Here is a 15,905-nt window from a genome sequence, read left to right on the forward strand (position 1 = left end):
TAAGCAAGATTTTAAGGGAAAAGACACCTGGCACAGACCCCTTTCCAAAAAATATTTGTTATTGCCATTGAAAAGGAATCTGAGACAGATGGAAAGGCACAGACATTTTGGAATCATTGCATAATTCCTCAGGTGATCCTGAGCAGCCTTAGTGCTGGCAGGGGGAGTGGGTGAAATCCAGGGGCAAAAGACTGAAACTCAGTTGGACTAAAAGAAATATCACCTTCTTTTCCAAAAAGGTCTCATGCTGAGTCTTGTTGCACTGCTCTCCCATCCCTGGTGCAGAAAGGGGCACGGCCTTCCTGACTGTCCCCTCCAGCAGGGATGTGACACATCCAGATGTCCCAGGGCTGAGCTGGGGCTCCTTCTGGCCTGAGGATGTTTAAGCACACAAGTTGCCTTGTGAGCTGTGTTGAGGTTTCTTTTGGACCCTGATGATTTGACAGGCAAGCCCGGAGGAAATTACAGCTTTCCAGTTTCCAGGAAGCTGGGGAAAAAAAGCTGTGATTAGCAGCTGGAATGTTGTTCCCTGAAAGCCCAGCTGCAAAGTTTCCTGCGTTCCTCATTCCTCGGGGGAGCAGTTGCAGGAGATGTTCTGGGAACAGAGGATGCAGGAGTGAGGGGTGTCCAAAAAAAAAAAAGCCAGGAGTGTGTGGCAGCTCAAGCAGGGATCTGCTGCGGGGACATGCTGCAAGGCAGCATGTGACATCTCCCAGCAGGGTGATGCCCAACGTCCTAGGTGGTCTCCCCATTCCCACCCTCTGGACCTGCCCCTATGGACTCTCACCCACCCATTTTCCTGAGGTTGGGAGACATTGCAAGTGGAAGCTGTGTGCAGAAATACAGGGATATGAAACCCTCCAGCAAAGATTCCTCCTCCTTTTAGCTTGGAGTCTCCTCATGTACCACGGGAAGGGCAGGGAACACTTCCCAGCAAGCTCTTAGGTGCCTCTTGGCTTGCAAAAACATCTCAGCTGGAGAACTGGCAGTTTGGGGCTGCTGGAGACATGGATGTTGCTCCTGGGGGCACTTGCTCCCTGTGATCCAGCCCTCTGTGCCTCATTCCCCTCAGATTTGTTCAGACACAGCAATGAAAAGGGAATTCAAAGTCCTGAAGCCAGGAATAAATCATGACATGGGTGACACTTGTAATTGAGAGCTTCTTAATTGCTGTGGCTGATTAAAGAGAGCTGCTGGCTTTGTGCATAAAAGGCAGAGACTCCAGAAACCCAGGGAAGGAAGAAAAGAGGATAAGAAGATGGTGGGAACAGAAAAAAGCAAGATCAAGGAGAAGAAAGACTTGGGAGAAATCTTGTTCAAGTACCAGAGATAAGGGAGACAGAAATAGAACGAGTGGTTTCACTTGTGACTACATCCATGTTTATTCCTGCCCTTTTGGGGCAGAAATACAGGGATTTGTGCTCTCCTGGAGTGAAATGCAGCAGCTATTTAACACCACAAAGCACCAAAGATAAAGGCAGCATATCAAAAAGAACTAAAACCAACTGGGAAATTGCTTTTTTCTGTTGTTGAAATGACACCCCGGGGAAATAGGAAAAGCTTTCATTACAGCTTTGATGGCTGCACTGCCAAGAGGTTTGTGCTCCAAAAAGCCATGAGCCTGCACCCCTGTGAGTCCCAGGTGTGTCTCCTGCTTCTTCAGCTCCAGCCTGAAGGACTCCATCCCAGGTCAAGGAGACATCCCTGTGCCATGACAGGTGGTGCCAGGCCTGAACGGGACCCTTCTGGGATGGGGGTGTGATGTCCTACCCTAAGACACCTCCAGGGATATTCCTGATGGGGAATGGGGGATCCAAGTGGTCCTCAGGGTGATGATGAGCACAGAGAAGGAAAAAGAAGGGGAGGAATGGGGAAAGATTCCCTTGTTGGAGGGTATGAGGAAATCCATGTTGTTCACTCACATCTCAGTGTGGTGCTCTGTGCCATCACTGGTGGGCAGAGCTGTTGAAGAACCCAAGAGATGAAGGGAGGGGGTTCCATCCATTCCCCACCTCCCTTTGGTGAAGATTTGGGGGTAGGAAATCCCCTGCCATGGTCCCAGGGATGTCCTTCCCACTGTGCTGGGTTACCTGGGAAAAGGCACAGCTCTTGTTCCTGCTGCCTTGGGATGATCTTTGTCTCGGCTGCTGTGAAATGGGACATCCTTCGTGCCCAGCTTTAAGAAGAGCATGGGCACCACAGGATATGTGCACCCTCCTCAGACTTTACTTTCCTCTTTTCCATCGTTTTCTTTATCCAAGTGAATACTCAGAGGAGGAGCCTGGCTATGGTGGTCACAGTTGGGTGGGTGTGGATAAGAATGGCTCAAGGCTGCAAGATTGAGCTTAGTTTAGGTAAATCCTCCATGCTTTACAGACTTTTTCCAGCTCAGATGCCTTTTTTCTTTGTAGGAACTCCTCAAGACTGACTTCATAGGCGTAAAAATACTCCATTTCCTCAGCCAGCACTTCCACCTGCTCTCATTCCTGTCCTGGCTGTTGTCTGTCTTCTCCAGCCAACTCTGAGCAAGTCTCCGAATGCAAAATAACGTCTCAGTTAGAGGTTAGTGGGAAGAGAGAAAAAGGAGAAGCCTTGGTGCAGCAGGGGAGTTTGTGCCTGGGCTCTGGGCCATGTTGGGGCAGGTCAACAATTCCACTGGGGATTTCCAGAAATAAGTGCAAAACCAGCTTCAGCTGGAGCCAAAATCTTCAAGAGACCCCTGAAACAGCTTTCCACTGAGTGATCCTGGGGCTTTTAACATGCTGTGAATACAACACAGAGAGCTTCACCTCTGTGTAAATTTTGACCCTGAGAAATCTTTGTCTTGAACAGACTGTAAAATTTGGGGCAGCTTGTGAACAGGTTTTTTTTTCTTTTTTTTTTCCCTTTAGAAACCTTCAAATCTATGGTGAATACACATATCCTCCTCAGTAACCACCCTGCTCCAGCAGCACAGGCAGTAAAACAGGCTCAGGGAACTTCCAGACTCATTAGTTTAGAGAAGCATCACCAAAAAACTCTCAGGTTCAGTGATTTCTAATAATTTCCTTTGTGAACAGGGAGTCAAATCTGACCTGCTTCGTTCCTACAACTGTCAGTTGCTTCTCACTGATGGTTTTTCAAGTCCGGGTCAGTTGTGTTGGGTCCTTTTCAAGCTTTGACAAACATGAGGGTTCCTGTCCCAGATAAATGATGCATCACATTTTTGGAAAGCTCAGGAGCATCTTAATTACCTTCCTCTTGTCATCCCTCCTCAGCCTTCCTTTGTTTGACAGCAATGTCCTCAGTAATTTCGGGACTGTCACTGTGGCTCCCTGAGTGAAACTGGTTTTGGAGATCCACAGCCCAGTTATCTCCATGATTTTTCTGGGAAACTGTACAATTCCCAGGAGCAGCATCCTCTTGGCTTTTCAGTATTTAAAGGGGATAAATAGGGACAATATTCAATATTTAAAGGGCATAGAAGGGGACAATATTCAATATTTAAAGGGGATAAAAAGGGAAAATATTCAATATTTAAAGGGGATAGATAAGGACAGACATTTTAGTAGGGCAATAGGGTGAGGGGTGACGGCTTTAAACTAAAAGAGGGAAGACTTTTTCAGACTAAACATAAAGAATAATTTTTTTCCAATGAGAGTGGTGAGGCACTGGCACTGTTTTCCCAGAGAGGTGGTGGCTGCCAAATCCCTGGGAACATCCAAGGTGACACTGGACAGAACTTGGAGCAACCTGATCTGGTGGAAGGTGTCCCTGCCCGTGGCAGGGAAGCTGGACTAGGTGACCTTTTAAAGGTTCTCCCAACCCAAACCATTCTGTGATTCCATGAACAATCCCACCCCATTTGGCTTTATTTGCCCTTTGCAGAGCTCTGGCTGATCCCTGCAGGGCTGACACAGTGAGGAGGTGACAGCAAGGGTGGCACTTCCCTTCTTCTCCCCTTCCAGGCCACGGCTGGACCACTGGGTTCTGTTTCACCATCTCCCCTCAAGGGCAGCCCAAAGAGAGTTCATGTGGCAGGAATAAGGATAGTCAGAGGCCAGGAAAACATGAGCCCCTGGGAAGCAATTGGTGTCATTTAACCTGCAGGAAGGACGGTGAGAGGAGACACAAGAGCAGTGTTCAATTATGCAAAAGGTCACTGCAAAGAAGGGGAGAACAGAACTTCCAGGGACAGCACCAGCAGTCCTGGACTGAAATTACAGCACAGAGAGTCTTTAAAGCCAGGAGAACACAGCCTGGGGCTGAGTGTGAAGAGAGGGAGGGCTTTAGTCAGGTGTCAGCCAAGAGGGGTTTCATTGGGACCCCTGTTTTTGGGACAGTGAGGGTCTGTGATGAATTAGTGCCTTAGGGTCCCTTAAAGAATCACCATATTAGCAAAAATGGGTTTAATATAAACTCATAAAAGTGCAGCTTAACCAAGTTCAGTGGCAAGGCTCACTCTATTACTGACCACAGGGATGGAACATAGAGAAGCAAATCGAGTTACAATCAGTTTAGAATGATTCACACAGAAACTGGAGACCCTCTTGCTGAGTCACCATTTTCAGAGTAGACCCCCTCAGTGTCTAAACTCCTGATGGAGCTTAGGTCTAGCCAGGTCCAGTCTTGGTCTCAGACTTGGACAGGGATTTATGGCTAAATGAATTGACTACATGGATTTAATTAGTGTTAATTCAGCTTGCTGTCAGAGACTTAGTTGTGCATAGAGGGTCTCTCTGCCTTGGGTTTCTTAGTTTTTTATAAGAAATCTCAAACCCTGAGAGACATCCCAGCTCAAGGGGAGGTCCCCACCACACAGCCATGCAGGGAGAGCTCCAGGAGGGCTCTCTTAGGGCATTGTATCCATGGAATAAAGTGCTTGGCTAATGGCCAAAGTGCATACAATGGGAAAGGTGAGCGTGAGCCTCCCTGCACCCACAGCTGTCTGTGTCCCCTGATGAATGAGACTTGGAAAAGCCACCACAATTCATGTGTTAATCACATGACTGGGGTTCCCAAGCTCACACACAGCGATTCTCACGATTCTCACGGGGTCACTCTCCTGCTTTGTGGGTTTCCTGGAGGAACTCTTGGCTCAGCTGCAGCTCAAGCCTTCACCTCCTTCAGAGCCAAACTCCTGCTGGTTCTGTTCAGGGGGTCAGGTGCACCCACTACAGTGTCCAGATGAGCTCTCCCAGTCCCTCCCAGTCTTGGTTTTGGCTAATCTGGTCTCACACACCCCGAACACCCCAGCTGGTTTCCCTGTGTTTGCTGTGAGTAGCCCATGAGCTGAGCACCACAGATTTTGGGGTGACTCTGCTCTGGGATGTGCCGAGAGGAGAAAGCTGTGCAGGATCTGGGAAGTTCCATTACCTTTGGAAAGTAATTTTGACATGATGGATCTGCTCCTGTGTCCAGGCTCTGAAAGAACAGTGAGATAGATGGGAGAGGCTGCAGGGAAGAGTTATAGGAATGATTCAGGAGCTGGAAAAGCACGTGAGAGATGAAAGAAGCCCTGGCTGTGGAGATTGTTGCAACAAAAGTTGAGAGGCTGCTGAATTGCCCTCTGAAGACATAGAATAGGAAGGGATCTCCAGTGATCCTGGAGTTGGAGTTCAAGAGTTCAGGAAGCATTTGGACAATGCTCCAAGCCCATGGTGTGATTTGGGGTGTCCTGTTCAGGGCCAGGAGTTGGACTGGATGACTCTTGTGGGTCTGTTCCAACTGAGAACATTCTAGGATTATTTGGAGAAGCCCTGGCTGGCACAGGCTGGGGGAGAGCCAGCAATTAGGCAATGTGGCTGATTTCAGGTGGCATTCCTGGGAAGTGATGCCAATTTTGCCCCCAAAAAGGCGCAGAAAACTGCTCAGAGACATTTTTTTTAGTCTTTAAGCAGCGAGGTATATTTATTGAGCAACGTTGGAGAGCAGCCAGCTCGCGCTGGACAAAAACTGCTCTACCTCTCCAGTGAATTTACAGGGTTTTATACCATTCTTACAGGTGATTGCAACATGTTTACATAAATATTCATATAGTTGCAACATCTGATTATAATATTTATAATAGGCGGAGTCTAGGCAGAGTCAGGGGCATGGGGAGAATTCAGGAGGGTCATTCCTGTTTCTTCATCCTCTGGTGGTCGTTTTTACTCCTCTTCCTCGGCTGAACTTTTCAACTTTCTTGATTTTGGCAGGCTTAATGGTGTACTTTGCAAGATTCTTGGACTCAAGTCCTATTTTGCCCCCTTATCTTGCTCAGGTTGGGGGGGTGTGTGCATTCTTTCAGTGTACAGTACCATCTAACCTCTGACTCTGAGTTCTGGCAGTGCATCTTAGCTAAGTATTGGCAAGGTTCTTTGTGCTTCATTTATACTTATATTTTTATATTCTGCTTATATTTTTATATTCTGCTTATATTCCTATATTCTGCTTAGAATGATTTTAGCTCTCTACCTGTTTTCTAGGTCTTGTCTGGCTTCAGAAGTCTGGGAGCACTCTAACCCTGAAGGAAATGGCTGTTCCAGCACTCTTCCAATTACAGCCCCTCACATGTCCTTCCTGCTGCTCCAAGGATCCTTCTCCAGGGTGCTTTTGGTAAGGACAGATGTTGGAAGCTGGGATCTTTTTGCCAGCATTAATTGCACTGCTTATTTCCCTTTCTTACAGCTGCAATTTCAGTTTTGAGTCATTTCAGCCCCTCTTTCTCTCCACATCCAAAGCTGAACCAGATGGCCCTGCTGCAAAAGGCAGAGCACAAGTTTGCTTACAACTTCCTAACCACGTTTTCACTGTCTATCATCAATTAAAAGGGAGATGGAACCCAAAAAAAGTCATTAGCAGTTTAGAGGAAGGTCAGAAAACAGGTTATTGACTTGCTTTATTGCAGCTCCAAAATTCTCTTAAGAATAGAGCACTTTTGATTAATTGGGGGGAAAATGGATTGGAAAGTTGCAATTAAGTTGATGTCATAATTTTGGGGAAAAAAACAGGTGTTCTGGTACAGCTGTAGCTCTCTCCCTGACTTTAATTGGTGTCCCAGTCCCAGTTGTCTGTATTGAAAAAAGGCTGCCCATAAAAAAAGGTATAATTAGCATTGGTTTAAGAGGTACAAACTCTTTAAAGAAAAAATGATTAAAATCCAGACTAACTGCAACACTTTTTTTTTTTAACCTTCTGGAAGTTTTGGGGAATTCTCAGAGCTCTATGCAAGAGTGAGGTGGGATAAAGTTTGGCAGTGACCTCTGAGCTCCCTTGATTAACACCAAGGATCATTAGCTGGGTTATCATTTGACTGTGATCTGAGCAGGGCAATAACATTCTGTAGTCCACTGAGACACAGAGGGGAACTGGGGGAATCCAGGGAATCCAATATTGCTGGGAATGAGCATTTCTGCAAATAGGAAATCAGGATTGGTTGTGGAAGGAAGCACAGCCCATCCATAACTCCTTTGGATGAATCTTTCTATCAACAACCCTGTGTGAGAGGCTTTTTCATAGAATCACAAACTCATTTGGGTTGGAAGGACCTTAAAGATCATCTCATTCCACCCCTTGCTGTGGGCAGGGACCCCTTCCACCAGACCATGTTGCTCAGAGCTCTATCCAGCCTGGTCTTTAACACCTCCAGGGATGGGGCAGCCACAGCTTCTCTGGGCACCCTGTGCCAGGGCCTCCCCACCCTCACAGGGAAGAATTTTTTCCAGCCTGGATAACTTATGTCTTTCCCCCACGGCACTTCCCTCGTTCTGCAGAGGCAGCTCCTGCCCAGCACTTACAAACTGAAGCTTCTGATCAAGTAGGTTTCTGACAGCAAAATCCAGTGCTCCAGAGAAAAGCAGGGATTCTCTCTGTGCCTCTGCCTTGCCTGGCATTTGAATATGTGCCAGGAGCAGGATAAGCCTGTGAGGGGTCCCCAGTGCTCTGGGGGTGCAGCAGCACTGAGCACAGAGCAATTTGAGCCACTGGGGAGCCTGTGCTGGGGAAAAGGAAGGAGAAACTGAGTGTCTGGCCTTGTAATAATTTCTCTTCAATATTAGAGCCAATAATCCTTCACTCCATTTAAATTAAAGGACTTGGAAGTGTGGACTCTGGTAACTTCAGGCTGTCAAAGGGCAGCTCCCTTCCCCGGGGGCTTTTGTTGAACTGCCCAATCTCAGCAATGCCATCACCTTTTTTGGGGTGTTTATACCCTTCAAACCACTCTGCACAGGCATCAGCTTCTCCTTTGCCATCATTCACTTCAGCTTTTCATATTTAACTCTTTTAATCTTCCTCCAATAAATCATTCCCTTCTCCCCCTTCATCATTTTCAATGCTGTCCTCAAAAATCCCTCCAGCGTGATGACACCCGTCAGGCACTGAGGTAATTAATAAATGGCAGATCTCTCCCAGTGCTGGAGCTGCACTCCTGGAAAACAATCTGGAAAGGGCAAAGGAAAGAGAAGATCAGGTCTGGCTGCTAGGTGGGGCAGCCACATCTCCAGAAAGGGAGGAGGGAGCTCAAAGCAGGGCTTTGCAAGGTAGGTGTCACATCTCTTTGCAAGGCCAGGAATGGGGTAAGGACACTGGGATGGACACTGCTGAGAAGAATATTTATTAACCTCTTGTTCCCTTTTTTTTTTTCCCCAGCACTCTCAAAGTCACCTACTTGCTTCTGCAACACTTCCAAAAAAAGAGTTGCAGGTGCTGATAACATCTGACATCTCTCTGATCTACTGAAAAACTGCTGGGGAAAGGAAGCAGAGATAAAGAAAGCCAATTCATCCAGCTATTCCATGTGGATGGGTCCTCTGGAGACTCCAGAGCTTCATACCCTGCGTTGAAAACCATCTAAGCAGCCTCAGCTGCATCAGGAGCTGTCACAAACCCCTTGGCTGCAGGGAAAATCCCAGCTCCAGCTCCCGGGCAGCACCACCACGGCCTGACCCAGCCCTGCCTGCCCTCTTTGGGGGTGCAGCTGGGCAAGGGGGGGCTCCTGCTGTGCAGAGGAGGTGGGGGATGAGCTGGGTCCTCACCTTTGCCCCATGCCCACAGGGGTCTAAATGCCTTGGAATTGTTCAGGGCTTGCTGTCTGTGGGGATGGGGAGGGGAAGGAGATAAGCAGGACAGCTTTGTGCACTGGGGGTGTTGCAGATGCATCAAATGCTTTTGCCCCCTGGAGCCCAGGATGCTGGTTGGGATGCTCATGGTGGCCACCAGCAGCTCCAGGATAAAGATGGGAAGGTGCAGCCTTCCCCACTCTCTCCCTGGCATCCACCACCCATTCCTTGCCTAAGTCCCTTCCCAGAGTCCTTCCAGTGTGCCATCCACCCCTTTTTTCCATGCCCTGTGGGCAAGGGAGCTGCAGGTAGGTCCTGGGTCCATATTCAGGCTCTGTCCTGGGAGGGCAGGGAAGATCTGAGATCAAGTGGGGCAGGAGGCAGAGCTCTGCCTGCCTTGATAGACCCTGACAGGGAGAGACAACACCACACTCAGAGCATTCCCAGACTGTTTTCCAGAGAAGCTGTGGCTGCCTCATCCCTTGGACGTGTTCAAGGTCAGGTTGGATGGAGCTTGGAGCAACCTGGTCTGGTGGAAGGTGTCCCTGCCCAGGAACTGGATGACCTTGGAGGTCCTTTCCAACCCTTCTAGTGGGTTCCTCAAGGAAAATGGCCCATCCTCTGGCAGAGAGCACCAGCCTGCTGGCTGGTTTCATGACTAACCAGCTGACAGGTGACTGCAGAAAAATCTGACAGTGCCTCCACATGTCCCTGTAAGATTCCTACTGTCATTCCAAACTGTTTACCCTTAGATGAGCACGAGAGGAGAAACAAGTCCCTGCAGATGTTATCCATCCGAATGAGACTGCTGACCTTGCACTTGACAACTCTGCAGGCATTAAATCCATCGACTTTGTGGGCTCAACCTAGTGCAGATAATAAACTTGAGAAACAGTGCATGAAGCAGTTCTGCTGCTTTCTGGTAAAAGGGAGGGGGTAAAATGCCCTCAAACAATGGCAGCCAAGAGAAAAGTTACAGGGAGAGGTCAAGGATGGGGGGTTTGCTGGGAACTCAGGGAATCCTCAGAGGCTGAGTAGGTGTGAGCAAGGCACTGGGGAGCTAAGGACAGCCAAAAACCACTTACAGCACACTCTGAAGAGGGCTGGAGCAGAGCTTTGGGGATTCTTGCTGGCTCTGAATACCATGCAAGGACTTTGCTTTCAATAGTTAGGCTGAAAGCAAAGGATATTTAGGAGGCCTCTTCTGCTTGGCTCTGCTTGCTCACTCTTCCTTTGCAGCTCACTCTCACAGCAGCAAGTCCAGTGAAATAGGATGATCCTGGTAAAGAGAAATCCAGCCTCAGCAATCTGATTTTCAGCAGGGAAATAATCCTCAAGTGTTTGCTGGGTTAACAGTGGTGACATCAGGGGGCAGGGGGGGTTCTGCCTTAACCAGCTCCCAAACAAACCAAGTGTTTCCTCCCTTCCAAAAGAAGGGAGATGGACTTTGCAAGCAAAGGGTGGGACATCAGCACATTCCTGGTTCTCCCATCAATCTTCCTTTGCCTCAGGAAATAAACACCAGAGCAAATATTGTCTCAGTGGCCAAACAGAGAATGGGGCTGTCTGGACCCTTTGCTCCTGTTTGTGTTGGACTTTTGAAAGAGTTGTGTCACAGTGACATCAGAGAAAGTCTGAAATGGAGCAGGAGCATTTCAGACAGGCCTGGGGCAATGCATGAGGGTTAGGGAGGTCTTGGGAGGGGAAAAGCAGGGACCTCAGCTGGTGGGAAGCAAGAAAGAGGAATTCTCGAGGCAGTAATAATTATCTGCCCTGCAGAAGTGAAGTGCTGTGGTGTGGACACCACTTGAGGCAGCCATTCCCAGAGATTCCCACTTCCACTGTGGATCCCACCTGCTCACTGGGAATATCTGCTCTGAGGGGAATAAGGAGGCAGGAGATGTGTCCTCTCCTCCAGGGCCTGATGTCAAGCCTGGGTATATCTCATTTAGCTGTTTCTTCTTCCCTCTTACCTTCTCTTTCTCTCCACTGTAAGAGCCTCATGGCAGGTGGTGGCTTTTTCTTTTACTCCAGAGGGAATATTGGGGCAAAATCCAAAGAAAAAGCCTGTTAACAGCTGTGGGGCTGGAAGCTGCCAAGCTGCTGGAGGAGCGTGCACGACTCCTTGCAGGAGTGGGTGGGCACCATCCCTACCAGCACAAGCTGCTCTGAGGATGCACAGCACCTACACCCCAGATGGGATGTGCCCCTGCTGCTTTAACACCACAGTCTTGGCTCCCACGAACTCTCCCGATCCCTTGATTTCACAAGTAATCACCATTTTCCACAGAAAAAAAATGCCTTCTTTTGCTGGTGTTCCCTGACTCTGACTCTCTGTCTCCCTAATTTCTCCTTTCTCCAGGTACTCTCCAGCCTCTTCCCTGGTGGAGAGCTCTCCTGGTAGGCAGGATCTGCTGTAGAAATGCTGGATCTTAAAGAGTCCATGGGAAACTCTTGAGGGCTGGCAACTGGGTTGTCCTTGAACCGCTTTTTGGACACCACATCCCTCAGAACTAAGTCCAAGCCAGACACACACACTCATCCCTCCTCTCCCAGACAGTGTTTGACCAGGACAAACCCTCCCTGGCTCCTGTCACTGAGAAGAGCAGCAGGTCCACATGCTCCCTGCTGTTTGTGTTGGACCAATATTTACAAGTGGCTGTGTGACACCTCAGCTGTTTAACCCCCGAGCTGTTGCAATCAGAGCTGTGTCTCAGGATGGTTTAGAGTCAGGTTTGGCTCCTGCCCAAAGCAGAGCCGTGGATTTGTAGGGGCACCAGGGGGAAAGACAAAAGATAAGATGGAGACAGAGATGAGGATTGCTCTGGTGCCAGGTTGTGATATCTGAGTCAGTAATTTCCCTCCTATCTGCAAGGTCTGAAGTGAAAACAGGCAGCTAAACATGAGTTCTGATCACCACCTGGCTGGGAGGTGGGTACACAACCCAAGGGAAGCCTCTCTGCTCCTGGAGTGTCCCCTGGGTGATGGGCTGGATGTTACAGGGCATCTCCACCAGCATCGGGTCCCGGTGTTCAGAGAAGGGAGACCCAGGGTGAGGTTTGGCAGCACTCAGCCCACCCCCCCCAGCTTGTACACTGAACAAAACACCCCCATCAGCTCTGTTAAACCCTTTGCACTTGGGTGCCCACCCTCGGTTTGTGTTCTCTCCTCCCACCCTCCTCAGAGGACGATGCTGGGATGCAGCACCCTCACCCGCGGCTTTATTCAGCGCGGGGCTGCCTCGGCGCTGGGCTTTGAAGCAGGTGCCTTAATCCTTATCAGCCGAGGAGAATTTCATCAAACAGGCGGCAGTGGAGAAATGGAAATGCAAAGATCCATAATTCATGACGGAGCAGACACAATTTAATAGGTGTGCTCAGCTGACACCTTGTTCTCCACGCGCAGGATGATGTCAGGTCATGTGGGATTAGCCAGACAGGAGGTTTTCTCGGAGCCCTTTGTTCTCCCAAACTCCATCTGCACATTCGGGGTTCGCTGCGCCGTGAGCTCGGTGCCCAGAGCGACCTGCAGCACCTGCCTGTTGGCAGAGAGAAAAGGGCTTATTTACACATAAATGAGAAAGGCAAAGACCCACAATTAATGCCGGCGGTGGCGAGGAGCGAGGGCTTATTGGCAATTTCCTTCCCTGTTTTGCAAAGGTGGAGATAACCCTCGACTTCTCCCCCCCGCGCCGTCCTCTCACCTCTCCGGGGCAGGGATGTGGCCCCGGGAAATGGCAAAAACCTACGGGATCTCAGCACATGGAACAGCTCTGTTTTGGGATTGGGATGTGCACAGGGAATAGGGCAGAGCCTTGGGTCCCCTCAGATCCCTGAGCTTTGAAAAGCCTGCAAGGAAAAGTGCTTAATTCCTATCCGGGCTTCCCAATCCCCTCCCTCGGGTTCCTAAATAACCACTGCCATTCAAAAAATGCTGATGTCTCGTCCTCAATACACAGATGGGACACAAAGATGGGATCTGAAGACAGAACCTTCCCCTGGTGAAGATGAAGATGCAGGATCACAAGGGACGTGGATGACTCCAGGGAAATGTGAATCCCGGGGGAGTTATCCCTCCCAGTGCCTGCACAGGGAACCCAGCGCTGCTTCTCTGGGGCATGTCCTGCATTAGGGGAGGAAAACTCTGGTGGGTTTTTTTTTTTTTTTTCCAATGGGGAATGTGGGAAGGATGAAAAGCCCAGTCTGGTATCCCCCCCAACTCCCACTCGAAATATCAAAATAACGGTCCAGGTTCTTCCCAACCCAGCCCGAGGGAGGGGGAATTCTCCTTCCCCTGCTCAGATTCGAGCCAAAGGCAGATTGATGACAAATTCCTGGATGGGAGGGGGAGGACTCAGCACTGCATCGCCCACAGCACCTCTCCCTGCGGGCTCTGCCTGAGGAAACGGAGCTTTGCCTTTTTCCTTTTCTCTTTTCTTTTCATTTTTTTTAGCTTTTACTTCATATTTTTCTTTATATTTTCCTTTTCCTCTTTTTTTCTTTATCCTTTTCTTTTTCTTCTTTTTCCTTATCCTTTTCTTTTTTCTTATTTTTTTTTTTGCTCTTTTTCTTCATATTTTTCTTTTCCTTAATATTTTTCTTTTTTCTTCTTTCTTTTTCCTTTTTCCTTTTCTCTTTTTTTTTCCTTTTTTTTTTGTTTTTCTTTTTTCTTTTTCAGTTTTTTTCTTTTTCTTTTTTCTTTTCTTTTTCCTTTTTCTTTCTCTTTTTCTTTTTTTTACTTTTTCTCCTTTTTCTTTTTACTTTTTCTCTTTTTTCTTTTTCTGCTTTTTCTTTTTCTCTTTTTCTTTTTCTTTTTCTTTTTCTTTTTCTTTTTTTCTTTTTGTCTTTTTTTTTTTCTTTTTCATCTTCTTTTTCTTTATTTTTTCTTCATAGTTTTTATCGGTTTTCTTTTTGTTCTTCTCCTTTTTTTTCTCTCTTTCTCTTTCTTTTCCCCTTTCTTCTCCTTATTTCGCTTTCTTTCCCTCTTCCTTCCTCCTTTTACCTCCAAACGATACTTAATCCCTCAGGCAGTTTTTGAGTGAAGCTTTAGCAAAGCAGCCAGGCAGAAGTGGAGCCTGCGGGGAAACCTGTCCCTGAGCCCACCACACCTTTTTGGCAGTGCCAGACAAGGCGTTTCCTCCAGGAACGGGCTATTAAATTCCATTTAGCACCATCGCTCTCGGATTCAGCTTCCCAGCGCGGCCAAGGCTCTGAGCATCCTCCCAGCTGGGCCTGTCCTTGCTGAGGGCTCGAGGGCCCTCTGCTGTCCACCCATCCAGCCCCCTGCACTTGGAGCACTTGGGATTGGGGTCCTGCTGCTCCTCCCTCTGCTCTGCCCCGCCCGGGGCTGAAGGTCTGGATGCCGTTGGTGGAGATCCATGTGCTGGAGAGACCCTCAGCAAGATTCCCAACAGTGCTACTTTAAAAACGGGCTCATGTGGCTTCAGGACAGCTGGGAATCCAGGGACAGTCAGGGAAGGAGACTGGTGGAACTTTCTTGTGTCACAAAGCCTCCAAAGTCACTGAGGTTTTTTGCTCCTGCCCAAACACTGTGTGCCCTGTACCTGGTGGGTCTCCATCACTCATCACCTGCAACAGCTGCTCTCCAGAGGTGCAGGATTCCCTGCAACAAAGATCATGGAATCACTGGATCATGGAATTACAGACTGGCTTGGGTTGGAGGGACCATAAAGATGACCCCTTGGGCAGGGACACCTTCCACTAGACCAGCTTGCTCCAAGCCCTGTCCAAGCTGGCCTTAGTTGAGTTTTCTCTCAATCCAACCTGCTGAGCCCCTCTGGGCCATCATAATCATCCTGGACTCGGCAGGCACTCTCCTTTGCATGTGGAGAGAGCTCCCTCTGGAAGGAAAGGATGTTCCTGTGCTCCCCACTTTGCTCCACCCACTAATTCCTTCATGGCTGAGATTCTGCCTCCAATAAGAACACTCACTTCAGGACTCTGTTTTACCTTGTGCCAGATAACCTTAATCTTATATTCATTATAATTGAATAATTGATGCAATGTTTACCTATAGCACAATAAATGTGTGTACAATGCTCCTGTTATGTGTAAAGGTGCTGGGAAAGTTGGATAATCTGTGCAATTACCAGCACTAAGATCATTCCAGTTTTCCTATAGATCATTTCAGCTCATTTATACACACACACAAAGATCTGTGGTCGTACCAACGTTACCACAAGCCTTCAGCAGCATTTCTAGTTGGAGAGCAGGGAAAAATTGCCTGGATTCAATAATTCATATCCTCATAAAACTGGCCTAAATGGTGAAAGGGAGAGTTAAACACAAAGTGGTCCCCAGAGCCACAGTTCCTTGCTCATGCTGGCATTGTTACCTCAGACACAAGAAGATTTTTCCTGTTTGTTTTATTAGTTGTTCATAAAAGCCTTGTTAGCCCATTCCACTGGTTATACATTATTCATACGTGACATCTCCTAATTTGGAGGGATTGGATCCCTTTTCTGGGTTTCTGTCCCTCCCTGGGTTGCCCAGGTGTGTCCAGAATCACAGGACAGGACAGAAACCCTCCAGCCCTATGACCAGGACACTTCCAGAGCCCACAGTGCTTCCAGGATCAGCAGAAGGATGGCAGGAAGGTTGCAAGGACATGCAGGATGAGACTCCCTGGCATCTCCTTTCCTCACACTAACTCCAGGTAGGCTGCAGCAAGTGGATCCTCACCAAGATGCTTTAGGAAAAGGAAATATCCTGATGTCATTAGCAAGATTTTTTGTTGTCTCCAACTAGACATGGAGCAATCCTTCATTTTGATTAGGTATTTTTTAAAATGGGAATAAACTGGATGCCATGGTTGGGGTGACTCCTCCAGACAAATGGTTAGGCTGGAGCTAAAGTGTTTCCAGAG

This window comes from Manacus candei, unplaced genomic scaffold (genome assembly GCF_025592945.1).
Source record: "Manacus candei isolate 608988 ecotype Guabito, Panama unplaced genomic scaffold, ASM2559294v1 h1tg000014l, whole genome shotgun sequence".
In the NCBI taxonomy this organism is placed as follows: Eukaryota; Metazoa; Chordata; class Aves; order Passeriformes; family Pipridae; genus Manacus; species Manacus candei.